This window comes from Bos indicus x Bos taurus, chromosome 14 (assembly GCF_003369695.1).
Source record: "Bos indicus x Bos taurus breed Angus x Brahman F1 hybrid chromosome 14, Bos_hybrid_MaternalHap_v2.0, whole genome shotgun sequence".
NCBI classification, from domain to species: Eukaryota; Metazoa; Chordata; class Mammalia; order Artiodactyla; family Bovidae; genus Bos; species Bos indicus x Bos taurus.
Window position 1 is genome coordinate 39,020,602 of NC_040089.1, and position 16,521 is coordinate 39,037,122.

The following is a 16,521-nucleotide window of genomic DNA, read 5'->3' on the forward strand; positions in this document are numbered from 1 at the left end:
CATCAGGGAAGCCCATTAGACAGTAGAAATATTTAAGAAAATAAACACTTGCCATTACTGATATTACTGCAGCAGAAATTAGTTTCTCCTTCCTGAGTAATGATCAAAATGAGTTTGTGCCAGATGCAGTATATAAAATGAAAGAATGGCTATGTTTTTAAAAGCATATATGCATATAGATGTATGTGTGTACATATACATGTGTATGCATGTATATGTGTGTGTATATATATACGTATGTATGTATACACATGTGTGCGTGCCTGTGTGTTCGTGTGTGCATGCTCTGTCACTCAGTCATGTCCAGTTCTTTGCAACCTCATGGACTACAGCCCACCAGGCTCCCTAGTCCATGGGATTTCACAGGCAAGAATACTGGAGTGGGTTTCCATTTCCTCCTCCAGGGGTAGGGATAGAATCTACATCTCCTGCATTGGCAAGTTGGTTCTCTGAATCACCACGGAAGCCCTATATTATTAGGAAAACATGATTAAACTCAAATGTCCTAATTTTAAAATAATTAAAAAGGAAGGAAGGAAATAATCAGGATAAAGAAGGCCACTGTGTATATTTAATAAACTACCTTTTACCTACTTTTGGAGAGATAGTTGTCAAAATAAGGGAAACACAGAGAAGAAAAGAGAGACTGTTTTTCAAAGGCTTCATTTTTCCAAAGGGAGCAGGGATCAAATTTTGGTGATTTCTACTGAAACACAAAACAAAAACCTATTCTAACTTTGACCATTCAGATATATTAATATATGAATGTCTCCAGTATCCTGTAAGCTCCTTGAAGGCAGGAATTATATCTTCTTCATTTGTTTGTTTGTTTGTTCATTATTTATTTGTTTCCTAAATGCCCATTATATGTGTTACATTTATTTGATTGAATTTACACCCTCATGGGAAGAGGCAATAACCTCCACTTACTGGTTGGCATTCGGGGGCAGAGTTCATGTTGCTTCAGCGTAGTAAGTGGGTCAAAGTTAAGAACAGTTTTCATTTCACCTATGTTTTTAAGTCAAAAGCAAAAGTTACAGAGAATAACAATAATCTCTCTTACTTGATTTTATTTTCCTAATAACTTTTTGGTATTTGAAGCTATTATGACTCAATAAAATATGAATGTAAAAATTCTGATTATATTAAAATGTATAACTTTAAGGAACAGTAATGATTTTTTTATCTTAAAATTATGAAACAAGCTGTAGTAATTATATTCAAAATACAACAACATAAAATATTACATATTTTTAATTTTTACCATTATTTTTTTGTAGCCACTTACAATGACTACATTCATTTGATGTTCATTCAACAAATGTTTATCTATGTATATGCCTATCTGTCATCTATCTGCCTACCCATCTGCCTGTCATTCACATACTTCTAGGCAGGGTGGCATTATAAATAGATACATAATTCCTGTTCTTTAATGAGAAGGAGCTTCATAGTATTGGGTTGGCCAAAAAGTTAGTTTGTGTTTTTCTGAAAAACCAGAGTGAACATTTTAGCCAGCCCAATAGCTCGGTGAATAACATAAAATTGAATAGAATGTAGGCTGCTGCTACTGCTGCTGCTGCTGCTAAGTCGCTTCAGTCGTGTCTGACTCTGTGTGACCGCATAGATGGCAGCCCAACAGGCTCCCCTGTCCCTGGGATTCTCCAGGCAATAACACTGGAGTGGGTTGCCATTTCCTTCTCCAATGCAGGAAAATGAAAAGTGAAAGTGAAGTCGCTCAGTCGTGTCTGACTCTTAGCGACCCCATGGACTGCAGCCTACCAGGCTCCTCTGTCCATGGGATTTTCCAGGCAAGAGTACTGGAGTGGGGTGCCATCGCCTTCTCCAAGAATGTAGGCTAAATAGTATCAAATGTGTCTTGTAGCAGTATGTATGTGACTGCATCCCTCACTAGTATAATATTCATGAGTGTCATGAGTTCTTAGGAAGGAGAGATCACTGCAGCCTGTCAAGAATTTAAGACTTAATTTATGTGCAAAATTTTAAACTTGTGTCTGAATTTTCCTCATTATGTAGAAAATTCTAATTTCCCTGCACTAAACAAATAAACAATATAAAATATGATCAGGAAATCAATGGGAGTGTGAAAAAATAGCTGCTTTGTTGGGATTCTGGATAATAAAATATTTATTCTAGTCTTTACTTCATAATGTTGCTTATGTAGTAGTGTTTATAAATGAACTGTGTACTTTGGCTTCATATTAGCAAAGAAAAATAAACTCTGTTGTGTCCTTGTTTAAAAATCAAGTAACTAATTCATGTATATCTTCATTCAGGAAATGTTTGTTCATTTATACATTTAATCATATACTGTTTATTCATAACCTCCTGTCTTAGCCTCCTGGCTGCTCTAACAAATTATTGTAGACTGGGTGACTGAACAATGAACGTTTATTTCTCATAGTTCTGGAGGCTGAAAGTCCAGCATATGGCAACCCTCTTCAGGGTTGCAGACCACTGACTTCTTGCTGTATCCTTACATGGCAGAAAGACAACTAGCCAGTTTTCTGGCCTCTTCTTAGAAGGACACTAATCCCATTCATAAATATTACACTTTCATGACCTAATAACTTCCAAAAGATTTTGCCTGTCAATACCATTATATGGAGATTATGGTTTCAACATCTGAATTTCAGGAGCATGAACATTCAGTCTATAACACCTCCTATCCATTGGAGTGATCCAGATACTGATGGTGAGATTGACTGGCACTTGTCTTCAGAGTGCTAGCAGTCTAGAGTAAGTTCCCCATCTCTAAATTAGTAAATGTGTGTGTGTGTGTGTGTGTTTACATGTATATGGCTGCGTAAGTGTATGAAACTCTGTAACTATTTATTGAGCACCTATTGGCTTCATACAGGATACAGGGACTTTTCTGTTTGGTGATGTATGAAATTCATCCTCACATTCTAGATAAGAAACACCCAAAGCAGAAATTTTTTTAGAGCTGCAGCAAAATAACCATGTAAGATCTGAAAGATCTTTTGGTCGATATCAATAATGTTTCCCTAAAGAGTTGTTTTACAGATGACATAGGTGGTGTCTTGCAACTAAAAAGCCATATGCTATGAAAAATTGGGGGAATTTTGTAATAATTTTTCCTTAGTCATATTTTATACTTTTTAGAGTGATCATGATTTTCAGTGAGAATTCACCTCTTTGTGAGGTCTCCTGGATACTAATTAACTTGTGCCTTGTTATGATCCTGTACACGGAAAGGTTAAATCAATACATTGCATCTGAGAAAAAAAAAATCTCTTTAAAAACACTGTGTTCCAATTCACAGGAACACTGTGAATTCCTGAAAATGACTGGTAACTAAGTGGTTTGAAAGAAGTTAATATAGTTCCCTACAGGCCTAGTTCATGAAGACAGTACCTAGCCTTATATTGGAAAATGAATGTGGTTTCAAATTTAGTCTATTTACGTGGGGAGATTGTGGTGATGGAGATGCTTATTTCCTTTAATTCAGTTTACCACTTAATCTATAAATGCAAACCATGTTAAAGGATGCTTGAAAAAAAATAAACTTGAAAACCAGCCTTAACCTCCCAAACCAGCTGAAGTCGCTCAAAAGACAATAAGGGCAAAATTTCATTATATAGCCTTCAAGTGGGTTTTTAAAAACCCCATAGCCTTTCCAAGTAAAGTGATGAATGTTGTTCTGATTCTAATTGACAAGTGTTATATATAAAAGAGTTCTTACCTTCATTCTTATCAAAACTGTGGGGATTTCCAATGATAGGACAATATTGTGTGGGTGGAAACTTCTCAGAAGAATAGAGAACTTATCAGTATTTACTTAGGTTCTATTACATTCAGAGCCATAAAAACAACTACACTCATAAATTTATAGCCAGTCAAGGATATTGCCTCTTCCCCAAAGAGGCTGGATATTAAAGGAGTAGACTGAATGAGCTCAAATCATGAAGTGGTTTCAATATTGGAGGAGTTTTCCCTCTTCATATTTCAACTTGTAGACAATATGTTATGAAGACTCACTAGCTAGCTAACTTTGGGGGTTTGGAAGCAAAAAGCAATCAACTATTTTTTTCTTAAAAATTTACTTTTTTCTTCTACAATTAGTACTTAATACTAATATTTTAATGAACTCTAACTGTAGACTAATGGTCACCAAACTTGCTTGAATACGTGTCTTTTATAAATTCACCTTTGCAGATAAAGAAGCCAGAGGTTTATAGAGGTTAGGAATCTTGCTCAAAATCACATAGCAGAGAAAAGGCTTAAGCCCAGATCTTTTCTGATTCTGGAGCAGATTCTGTATTAGCTTCTTAATTCTATTGTAACAAGTTAACACAATCTGAGTGGCTTGAAATAGCACAGGTTTATTATTTTACAGCTCTGGAAGTCAGAAGTCCCATAAGGGGCTAAACCAGATTTGAGGTGTCAGTAAGGCTGCATTCCTCTGGAGGCTCTAGGGGAGAACACATTCTCATGCCTTTTTCTGCTTCTACGGCCCTCCTCCATTCCTTGGCTCATGGTCCCTTCTTCCATCTTTAAAACCAACAACCCCATAACTCTAACCTTTATTCCTGTCATTACATCTTCTTTTTGGACTCTCTTGTCTCCCTGTCCCATGTTTTAATAACTCTTGGAATATTACTCTGGCATTAAAAAGATGAAATAATGCCATTTGAAGCAAAATGGATGCACATAGAGAATGTCATGGTGAATGAAGTCAGACAGAACAGAAATACCATATGATACCCCTTATATGTGGAATCTAAAAAGAAATGATACAAATACACTTATTTATGAAATAGAAGCAGACTCAGAGAACAAACTTATGGTTGCTGGGGGGAAGAATAGGGAGAAGGGATATTTAGGGAGTTTGGGATCGACATGTACACTCTGCTATATTTAGAATGGGTAACCAGCAAGGTCCTACCTATATAGGACAGGGAATTCTGCTCAGTGGTAGGTGGCAGCCTGGATGGGAGGGGAGTTTGGAGGAGAATGGATACATGTATGGCTGAGTCACTTTGTTGTCCACCTGAAACAACATTGTTAACTGGCTATATTCCAATATAAAATAAAGACTTTTTAAAAAAGAACTCTTATAACTACATTAGGCCCACCCAGATTATCTAGGATAATCTCCTTATTTAAAGATTCCTCATCATTTCTGCTTCACAAGGGCTTCCCTGGTGGTTCAGATGGTAAAGAATCTCCCTGCAGTGCAGGAAACTTGGGTTCAGTCCCTTGGTTGAAAGATCTCCTGGAGGAGGGCATGGCAAACATTCCAGTATTCTTACCTGGGAAATCCCATGGACAGAGGAGCCTGGCAGGCTAAAGTCCATGGGGTCACACAGAATTGGGCACGACTGAGAAACTAACGCACATCACGTCTGCAGTCACTGTGCCATATAAGGTAATATAATCATAGCTTCCAGGGATTAGAGTGTCTTCAAAAGGTCATTATCTTGCCTACCATGGAAGCTAAAGTATATCTAGATAAATGTACTGCAGTATTTTAAAATTAATACTTTGATATTATAACTTCAGTTCAGTTCAGTTCAGTTCAGTTGCTCAGTCGGGTCCGACTCCCTGCGACCCTATGAATCGCAGCACACCAGGCCTCCCTGTCCATCACCAACTCCCGGAGTTCACTCAGACTCACGTCCATGGAGTCGGTGATGCCATCCAGCCATCTCATCTTCTGTCGTCCCCTTCTCCTCCTGCCCCCAACCCCTCCCAGCATCAGAGTCCTTTCCAATGAGTCAACTCTTCACATGAGGTGGCCAAAGTACTGGAGTTTCAGCTTTAGCATCATTCCTTCCAAAGAAATCCCAGGGCTGATCTCCTTCAGAATGGACTGGTTGAATCTCCTTGCAGTCCAGGGGGCTCTCAAGAGTCTTCTCCAACACCACAGTTCAAAAGCATCAATTCTTCGGTGCTCAGTTTTCTTCACAGTCCAACTCTCATATCCATGCATGACCACAGGAAAAACCATAGCCTTGACTAGATGGACCTTTGTTGGCAAAGTAATGTCTCTGCTTTTGAATATGCTATTCAGGTTGGTCATAACTTTCCTTCCAAGGAGAAAGTGTCTTTTAATTTCATGGCTGCAGTCACCATCTGCAGTGATTTTGGAGCCCCAAAATCAGTCTGACACTGTTTCCACTGTTTCCCCATCTATTTCCCATGAAATGATGGGACTGGATGCCATGATCTTCGTTTTCTGAATGTTGAGCTTTAAGCCAACTTTTTCACTCTCCTCTTTCACTTTCATCAAGAGGCTTTTGAGTTCCTCTTCACTTTCTGCCATAAGGATGGTGTCATCTGCATATCTGAGGTTATTGATATTTCTCCCGGCAATCTTGATTCCAGCTTATGCTTCTTCCAGTCCAGCGTTTCTCATGATGTACTCTGCATATAAGTTAAATAAGCAGGGTGACAATATACAGTTTGACGTACTCCTTTTGCTATTTGGAACCAGTCTGTTGTTCCATGTAGTCCCAAATAATAATCAGCAAGATTAATGATCACTAAAATGATGATAGTATATAATATGTATATATTATGTACTATGTACTATGAATATAGTATATAATATGTATATATTATGTACTATGTACTATGAATATAGTATATAATATGTATATAATGAAGTGGTTTATTTCAGAAAAATTCCTGTTCCATCATTGACTACCTTACAACCTGAGACAAATCTCTTAGTACCATTTCTTTGGAATTGTATGGTGGTAAATTAGCTGACTCATTGGAAAAGACCCTGATGCTGAGAGGGATTGGGGGCAGGAGGAGAAGGGGACGACAGAGGATGAGATGGCTGGATGGCATCAGTGACTCGATGTATGTGAGTCTGAGTGAACTCCGGGAGTTGGTGATGGACAGGGAGGCCTGGCGTGCTGCGATTCATGGGGTCGCAAAGAGTCGGACACGACTGAGCAACTGAACTGAACTGAACTGAAATTATACCAAAGTTTATCCTTATAACAACTGGTGTGGGTGTGTGTGTTAGTCTCTCAGTCGTGTCTGACTCTTTGTGATCCCATGGGCTGTAGCCTGCCAGGCTCCTTTGTCCATGGATTTCTCCAGGCAAGAATACTGGAGTGGGTTGCCATTTCCTTCTCCAGGGGATCTTCCCTACCCTGGGATGGAACCAGGTCTCCTGCATTGCAGGCAGACTCTTTACCATCTGAGCCACCAGAGAAGCCCTTATAACAACTGAAAGCCTATTTAAACAGTTAGCTGGTAGATGGTCTACAAATAATTTGCTGCTGCTCGATATTCTCTCTCTCTCTTTTTTTTAGTATTGAAGCCTGCTTTGTTTTTTTACTATAATATTAAATTTGGGCATTTTGAATTAATTCATTAACCTGATGATAGCTTTATCTCATCCCATTTTAGGTACTTAGCTTTTTAAGATGAAGTTTTCTTATTGTTTGTTATTGTAAGTGTATAGCTAGTAGTTTCAGAGGAAATGTGTCAGTCTTTTAAAAATATTTTATTAAGATAAATCACAATCTCATGTTTTAGGAGAGTTTAAGGCAAGTACTGTTTTTGCCTTATCATTCCCTCACTCTAATCATGTTCTCAGAGGTTAATTCCTACCTGTGGATTTTAAGTTGTTTTCCTCTGGACTGCTACTCCGCAATTCTTGATCACATGACCATCAACTTTGAACTGATATTCTTGACTTCTGATGTGAAACTTGAGGATCTGTCTCACTTCGCTTATCCCACCTTTCTTTGTCCTTCCTCTCAATATTTGACATTTATATTTTTAGTTTTGTTTTTCTATCAATTAATTTATAACTCAAAATAATGTAGGTAAACGTTTATTTCTTTTTTTTTTCCAACAAATCTATACTGTTCACTTTCTACCCAGCTCTCCACTTCTCCTTCCCCCTCAGGCTAATGTTTTTAGTCAGCTTGACTTTTATATTGTCAAGGTGTTTATATTTATATTCTTTCTATGACTGTCTTTTTTTAAAAAACATGTTGACTAAATGATGGAAATGTATAAATGTGTAAACAGTGTTGAAAGTGAAAGTTGATCAGTCCTGTCTTTCTGGGTTTCTCTGATAGCTCAGTTGGTACACCCCGATTCCATTCCTGGATGGGGAAGATCTGCTGGAGAAGGGATAGGGTACCCACTCCAGTATTCTTGGGCTTCCCTGACTCTTTGCAACCCTGGGATTCTTCAGGCAGAATACTGGAGTGGCTAGCCTTTCCCTTCTCCAGGGGATCTTCCCAACCCAGGGATTGAACCCAGGCCTCCTGCATTGCAGGTGGATTCTTTACCAGCTGAGCCACAAGGGAAGCCCGAAATACTGGAGTGGTAGCCTATCCCTTCTCTAATGATCTTCCCCACCCAGGAATCAAATTGGGGTCTTCTGCTTTGCAGGTGGATTCTTTACCAACTGAGCTATCAGGGAAGCCCTTTAAACAGTGTTGGCACTCCATAAACATTGTGTAACACCAAGTCACAACTGGTGTGCTGTGTTCTTAGATAGAGGCCAGTGCCAGGAAGCCCAGGACACACTTGGAAAAAAGTTCACCGTGTCCACATAGACTCTCTTTTCTGTCTATTTTTTAAGTCCATTGCTTGACATCATTCCAAATTTACATTTGCTTTATATCTGGGCCTTAACTTTTCCCTACAGGTTTATTTTTAATCCTGAATTGTGTTTTGTTTTGCTTAATTTGCTGTTGCTGCTGCTGTTAAGTCGCTTCAGTCGTGTCTGACTCTGTGCGACCCCATAGACGGCAGCTCACCAGGCTCCCCAGTCCCTGGGATTCTCCAGGCAAGAACACTGGAGTGGGTTGCCATTTCCTTCTCCAATTTTGTTACCTTATCCTTATTTCATTTTTCCCCTTAAAGTCTCAGAGGTTTTTTTTTCCCCCCTGAAAATTTCCCATGTGAAGCTCTACATGTTTTTCTATCAGTCTCAGAATGCAATAGCCCAAAATTTCAAAAGGATATGGATGTGGGCCTTTTCTCACTCATGGCATTTGAATCCCCATAGGCCTGTTGAATTTTGAAACTTATTGTCTTGTTTTAATCTGGGGATATTTTCTAGTTTTTTCTTTAATGATTTCTTTTTTCCCATTTCTTTGTTTTTATTTTCTCATTCTCATCTCTATTAGTTGGATGTCCTAGATTAGTTTTCATCTCCTGTCTTTTATTCCTTTTCCACTTTTAATCTTTGCATAAAAAATATTTTGTTGCTTACTTTTTAGTCTTCAGGTGCATTTTATGTTTTGGTTATTGTATGTTTAATCTTTAAGGTCTCTTTCTAGTTCTGTAATTATTTATATTTTTAAATTTATATTAATTTTTAAACTATAAAAATACTATTTATGCATAAAATCAAATAAGATATTGTCTTCAAGACTGTCTTAGCTAATCTTATTCTTTTCAATACTGTATACTTAGAATGAACTTAAAAATACTTAGAATGACCTTATTGATATTCACAAAAATATCATGCTTGCATTTTCATTGTAAATGTTATAATTTTGTTGATTAATTTGCAAAGAGGTGAAAGCCCTGATTTTTGAATAATCTTATTCATGAACATGACGTATACCTTTATCTGCTGGTATTATCTTCAAACTTTCGGGGTTTTCTGCATGGGATTGTTTCACATAATATATATCTTAACAGGTATATTATGATTTTACATGTGTGTTAGTCACTTCGTCATATCCAAACTACATTTTGGACTGTAGCCCACCAGGCTCCTCCTTCCATGGGATTTTCCAGGCAAAAATTCTAGAGTAGGTTGCCATTCCCTTCTCCAGGGGATCTTCCTGATCCAGGGATTGAATCCAGGTCTCCTACATTGGAGGCAGTGTCTTTACCAAAATATTAAGGGGAGAAAAAAAAAAAAACCTTCATTTTCTTTACGTGGAGGTAAAGGAAAAGCTGTACTAATCAGCTATTATTACAGTACAAAATCAGAAAATGCTCAGTGACTTATTCTTGTTTTATATATTTTTACACTCCCGGGGGTGTAAAGTGGCTGATCTAGGCAAGGCTCCCTTGGGTTAAGTCTACACTTCGGGCTTCTGGTTAGGTTTCAGGCCTGAGGTCCAGGCTGAAGGAGCAGTAGAAGAGTGGCATGTTTTCTTTTTGTGGAAGATCATAGGTGCAAGAGAGAGCAAGCCAAGCCATGCCATCAGTTAAAGTTTCTGTTACACTATGTCCACTAACATTCTATTAGTCAAAGCAATTGTATGGCCAAGTCCAACATGAGTGGGGTGAGGAAGTATATCTCCCCCACAGTGGGAGGCACTGTAAAATTAAACAGCACAGGGTGTAAGATCCTAGTGTAAGAAACCGAATAATTGGGACAATAATCCAATTTATATCAGGAGGCAAGTATATGAATAGAAATACAAGTATTCTTGATGCATATGCCTTTTTGTTTGTTTTGCTGTTATCAGAAACTTAACAAGAATTTTTAAAGAGTTTCACTTACAAGATTAAAAGTGTTACTTATTTTCTTTTGTTGTTTAGTAACTAAATCGTTTCCGACTCTTTTGTAAACCCTGTGGACTGTAGCCCGCCAGTGTTCTCTGACCGTGTAATTTTCCAGGCAAGAATACTGGAATGGGTTGCCATTTCCTTATCCAGGGTATCTTTCCAACCCAGAGACTGAACCCGTGTCTCCTGCCTTGGCAGGTGGATTCTTTACTGCTGAGCCACCAGGGAAGCCCTTAGTTAGTCACTTTACCTTAGTAGTGGTGAAAATTAAATGGGAAAGGTCTTCAGACTGCCTCATGAATATAAGATCTGTGTTTCAAATTGTCCAGCCAATATTCTTCAGAGACCTTATCCTCAGTATGCGCTATTATTTCATCAGTTCTTCACTTATATCAATTATGTTGCTCTTTAATTTCCCATCACCAGATCTCTCTGTGATCTTCAAGTTTTTCTTCTTTAGCATCCCTGGTGAACAGATCCTGTTGGTTCCAACTCAGTGCACCTTTCAAATCCCCTCACTCCATTTTTACTCCATTCGAAGTTTTCATCTTTAATCAAGAGTTTTTCCTCACAGATGTTTGGTGCCCAAAGCACCTTACAGAAAAGAATCTGGGAGTGTCCCACATTTGGAGGCCTCAACTGCTAGGACCCTGGCTCTGCATTGACCGAAATCTGAAGGTTTCTAGGATAGCATCTGCATACATACAGCTCTTTAGAATTTGATCTCTTACCTGGGGAACCTCCAGCTTCCACCTCCTCTCTATCTGCCACTCAAACTATGTGGAATACTGACTTCTAAACCTTCTGGATGATTCTCTCATGTCCTTGACCATCATCTACTGTCTCCTCTACTTAGTAAACCCCAATTCACCTTCCAGAACCAGTTTATATGTCACTTCTGCCCTCAGGCTTTGCCTGACTCACAGTCACGGGTCTTCTGGGCTTTTCATAGCATTCTACCCAAATATCCATTAAATAATTTCTTTCTTGGATTCTTTACTTTAGATTATAAAAGTATTAAGAAAAAAGACTCTATAAAAATAAAGTGACATATAAAATGTAAAGAAAAAAATAAAGTCTGTAACAATCACCATTCTCTGCTTAAGAAAATACAGTTAACATTTTGGTACTGTGTTTGTTTTTAAAGATTGGTTTACTTAACTATATGGCATAGGCATTTTTTCAATTATATTCTATTTTAAAAATTAATTTAGCTCTTTCTCTCTTACCCTGAATTGTTCATTCCTCCAAAGAGCATCTATTCTCAGTTTCCACCGTATTTCCCATGAACAATGCAATGTCTGGCAAGTAGGAAGTATTTAGTTCATAGTTTTCTGAATGTCAAATGAAATGGGAATATATTTCTAAGTACAAATAATTCAATGAAATAAAAAAGTGTAACTGTAGTCAGTGATAAATTACAAAGGCAGTAATGTTTTACTAATGTCACAGCATCATGTTATATGTTAAATATGATTTTTGGAATGCTGGCAACTCGACAAGCCAGTAGGTATGCTGTGATTCTGTGCTAATTGTATTTTCCTGTTTTGACCTTTGGAAATTGTTTGCTGTAAGGAATCAAGTCACACAAGGCTTTAAATATTGATCAAATAATACTGCAGCTTTAGTACTGGTAGATGAGACAAGGGGTTAAATCATTCTAGTCCTCTTTTTTTTTTTTTTTTTTCTCTTTTAAAGACATGTAGCGTCTTTGTCTGATCTCCTTATGGTCCTTGTCACAACTGTATGGCTTTTAATCACTCATACATTCAGTGAGTTACTGCGCTGCTGGAACCTTAATAATGTTCTAGTTTGTTTGGATGATCTTCCTGATAAAGTCCTGACAGTCTCTCAGTATAATGGGAAGACAATCAAAATAAAAAATGCTCTAAGAGTTCAGGTAGTAGAGCATGCTATTATTTTTCACATGGTGCAAGGATATTAAAATACTGACTTTCATGCTTTGATTGAGTTTGTGATGAAATCCAAGAAAAATTGAAAATTTGAATTATTCTACTGCCAGTATGGACTGTATATCATGAACAGAAGGCAAGCATAGGTAACCAATTCTTGTAGCATAATCTCGAGAGTGTCAGATTGTCCCTCTTTTATATGAGTTTCTATTGTATGTCTAAGTAATTAATTCATTACATAGCTCTTATATATATTTGCAATTACCACATGGAATTTTACCAACATATAAAATGTCATCTTTAATGCACATTGTACGAATAGCTAATAAAGATGACACATTGATACAGTGATTCAGATTTTTCAAGGTGCTTTCCATTAAATTATCTGATTCACTAGCCATCTTAAGAAAGCAGTGGAATTGTAATTCTCCACCTGTCCCATCCTTTCTGCCTCCTTCCCTCTTATTGTTTCCCTATTTCTGTTTCTTTTAAAGGAGGCAATTTGGTGTATGGAAAGAGCACGGAATATGAATTCAGCTATTTCATTCCATCTTCGCCCCTGTTGAATTCAGTTTTAAGCAGATCACTTTCATTCCTCTGAAGCATGATTTCCTAATTGGCAAAATAAGGATAATGCTGAAGTATATTCCTCAAAGTTGTGAGGATCCAGTCAGATGAAATCTAAAGAAAGTTTTTAAAACACTTAAAAAACAAATGTAATATCTGTGTTAGCTTCCTTTAAGGGAAACTTGAAATGATGGAAGAAGAATAGATTCTGGCCTCACTGTTTCTATATTAGGTACCTGATCAAGTTTTCTGACCTTTCTGAACTTCATTTTCCTTGTATGCAAAAGGGGCCTAATAAATCCCTACCTTGTGAAATTGTTGAATAGAAAAAAATAAGGTAGCATTTATGCCAATCCTAACATAGTTCCTGAAACATAGTAGTTCACCCTCTGTTAAAACTATTTTCTCTTCTTTCCTCTCTCCCTCCTGCAGTCCCTCTTTTCTTCCTACCTTATTCTTCCTTGAACTATGGACAAGATGAGCACATGATTGCAAAATCTTGGGGTTTAGCAAACTGACTTTTCTTTTAAAGCATTAAGACTCTTTTTAAAACAAAATTGTAAGCTCTACTTGAGGCAGGAGACAGGGATCCTCTCTTCTGAGTAAAGACCCTTTATTGTCACACTTTGGAATCTCCACTGAGTCCTGGAGATTTTGTGCAGTAAAATTTGAAAACTGCTTATGTGGCTCCACCCTCTCATTTTACAGATGAGAAAACTGCATTTGAGAGAAGTTGAGTGACTGGCCTGAACTTGCAGATTGGTAAGTGATGAGCTAAGGATTGCACTCAGTGGTTTTTTTGCCCTTACTGTATTGTGATGCCCTTACCTTGTGATGGTCCAGAAGGCAATATTCATAATTAAAATTCTTCTCTTGGAGGATATCACTGTCTACTTGTGGAGATGGAATTTAGAAATAAAAGATGAGGAAATATAAAGGCACATGATATAGCTGTGAAATGGTTAGAATAGATAATACTTTGTTATCCTTTGAGGGTGGACATGGCCAACTCCCTGAGGTGGGGTGAGGGGGGCTTGTTTGAAAGTCATTGTCATTTTGTTTCCAGTGCATACAGAAATGCCTGACTTCCAACTGGGATTACTACTTGTCTTCTTGAATGGAATGAATGAATGGCTTAATGAAGTATACAACTGAATCAAATCTAGAAAAAGAGAAAAGATTTAGATGATCTAGACCAGGGTGTTTAAACAGTGGGTTGCACTTCATTACTGGGTGATGAAATAAGTTTAATGGATCATGATTTACCTATACAAAGTTACAGAGTGTCATTATGTCCTGAAAATTGTGTAGATTTATGTGATACTGATATAAAGTACATGTGTATAATTTTGTGGATACTTGGTCACAACTTAAAATGTATGTCTCACTGTAGATCATAGTTAAAGATGTTTGAAAGATACTGTCTTACACAAAAGGGATGGTAAAGTTTGAGGAAGATACGTGAATGCTTTATAGAATTTTAATGGTTTTGCTAAACAGAAGTGTTAAGAATAGTTAATCATGATAAAGCTTATTTAGGGGAAGAAACATACACCTGGTTCTTTCAGTTCAGTTCAGTTCAGTTGCTCAGTTGTGTCTGATTCTTTGCGACCCCATGGACTGCAGCACACCAGGCTTCCCTGTCCATCACCAATCACTGGAGCTTTGCTCAAATTCATATCCATCGAGTCAGTGATGTCATCCAACTATCTGATCCTCTGTCGTCCCCTTCTCCTTCTGCCTTCAATCTTCCCCAGGATCAGGGCTTTTTCCATGGAGTCAGTTCCTTGCATCGGGTGGCCAAAGTATTAGAGTTTCAGCTTCAGCATCAGTCCTTCCAGTGAATATTCAGGGTTGAGGGCTGATCTCCTTTAGGGTTGACTGGTTTGAGCTCCTTGTAGTCCAAGGGACTCTCAAGAGTTTTCTCCAACATGATCAGTTCAAAAGCATCAATTCCTGGATCTTTAGCTATTGAAAAATCATTAAGAATCTTCTGTCCTCCACTGTCTCAACATTAAGAAGATTTTACCAAACTATACATTAGAAAGATTAATCTATCAGATAAGAATAAATTGAATTGCAATTGGGAAGACCAGATTGAGGACTGTGTAAAAAAGTCAGCACAGGCTAAGGAAATTGTGGCACAACTGTAAAGGAAAAGTTTCTTGGCATGACTAGGGTGGAAAGAGGTTAAAAACGAGTGAGTGGGTGATGATTAAATGGAACCCAAATAGTAAATAATTTCTTAGAACCTCTGTCTGAGGAAAAAAAAATATTAAGGACAAAAAGGTAGGATAATAGAGTTACAAAGTTTTTGTTAAGGTAGGGAGGAGATGAAAATCTTTGTGGTCAACTAGGGTGAGTCAACAGAGAAGGCTTCTAGATATAAATTAGAAATGAATCCAAAGAAGAACCAAAATTCTAGTGAAAGAGATTACCTGTGAAGGAAGATAATTCTTTTTTTCTGAAATCTAATGATTAAGACCAGAAGGGATGGGAGCAGTTACTGCTTGTGGATAAGAGAAACTTGAAGAAAGACAGTCAATAAACATTGCTTTTTATGAGTTGAAGATTAGCCAGGGAAAACAGTTTAAATCACGATGTGGCATTAGCCTATTAATTTTGTGTTACTAAAAAGAGACATCTTTTAAGTGTGTAAAGATATTTAATTTTCTTTGTAAGAAGCATGTCCTGATTCATCCTCAACTTGTCTTAAACTCTTCTGTTACTTGAGAAATTATAATTATATATACCATGCTGTGTGTCAGGAAGGTAGAAAGAAGACTGAGTTATCGTATGAAAATCTTGAATTTCATGTCCTGAAAACCTAGTTAAAAGAACTTGATAATGTTGAAACAAGTTCAGGTACTAGAAATGTAAGGCGTCAAAGTGTGTTCACCTAAGATGAACCTTTCTTTTTCATGTGGGTTTATCTGCCATTCAGAGTCAATTCAGAGGTCAAGAATTATACATTATGATTTAAATAGCATCCATTTAAAAATTAAATCCATAAAATTAAACAAATAAAATCCATAAAAATTAAACCATTTATTTTTAAAAGAAAACTAAACAACATCCCTTTGTTGTTTATGAAAGAAAAGCTATGATGTATTTATAGATGTCCCATGAAGATGTGTGTATGTGAGTTTACACAATTAAGAGAAAGAGAGACATGAGCATAAGCATGTTTGTGTGTGCATTTGTGTGTGTGTGTATATATAATGAAACTGTCTCTAGGCATGGTCAGGTACAAAGGTCCATCATTTAAGTCTCAGAACTAAATAAACATATGAGATTATGATTATTTTATTGAGCTTTCATATTTTATGACCCACTAATGGCTCATGGATCAGTTATATTGATGAGCACTGGAAGCCTACAGCTTCAATGAGGTTTTTTATTTATTCATTTATTGTTTTTATTGTAAAGTGCCAAGAAGGTAATACCCAGTTCCCAGTCTTATTTTTCATTTACAATAAACTGTAGACTAGAAACTAAAATATGTGTTAAGCATATATAGCTGGTGCTTTGTGTGCGACTTTCT

The 16,521-nt window shown here is 37.2% G+C and overlaps 1 protein-coding gene across 1 annotated transcript in view; it reads left to right on the top strand.

Annotated features, from left to right (window-relative positions):
• HNF4G (hepatocyte nuclear factor 4 gamma) overlaps positions 1 to 16,521 on the top strand; it is a 135,399-nt gene that overhangs the window by 37,484 nt on the left and 81,394 nt on the right. Inside the window, exon 2 of the mRNA XM_027561224.1 lies at positions 13,686 to 13,739. The gene's annotated coding sequence lies outside the window, so the exon portion shown is untranslated. The remainder of the gene's footprint in view (positions 1 to 13,685; positions 13,740 to 16,521) is intronic.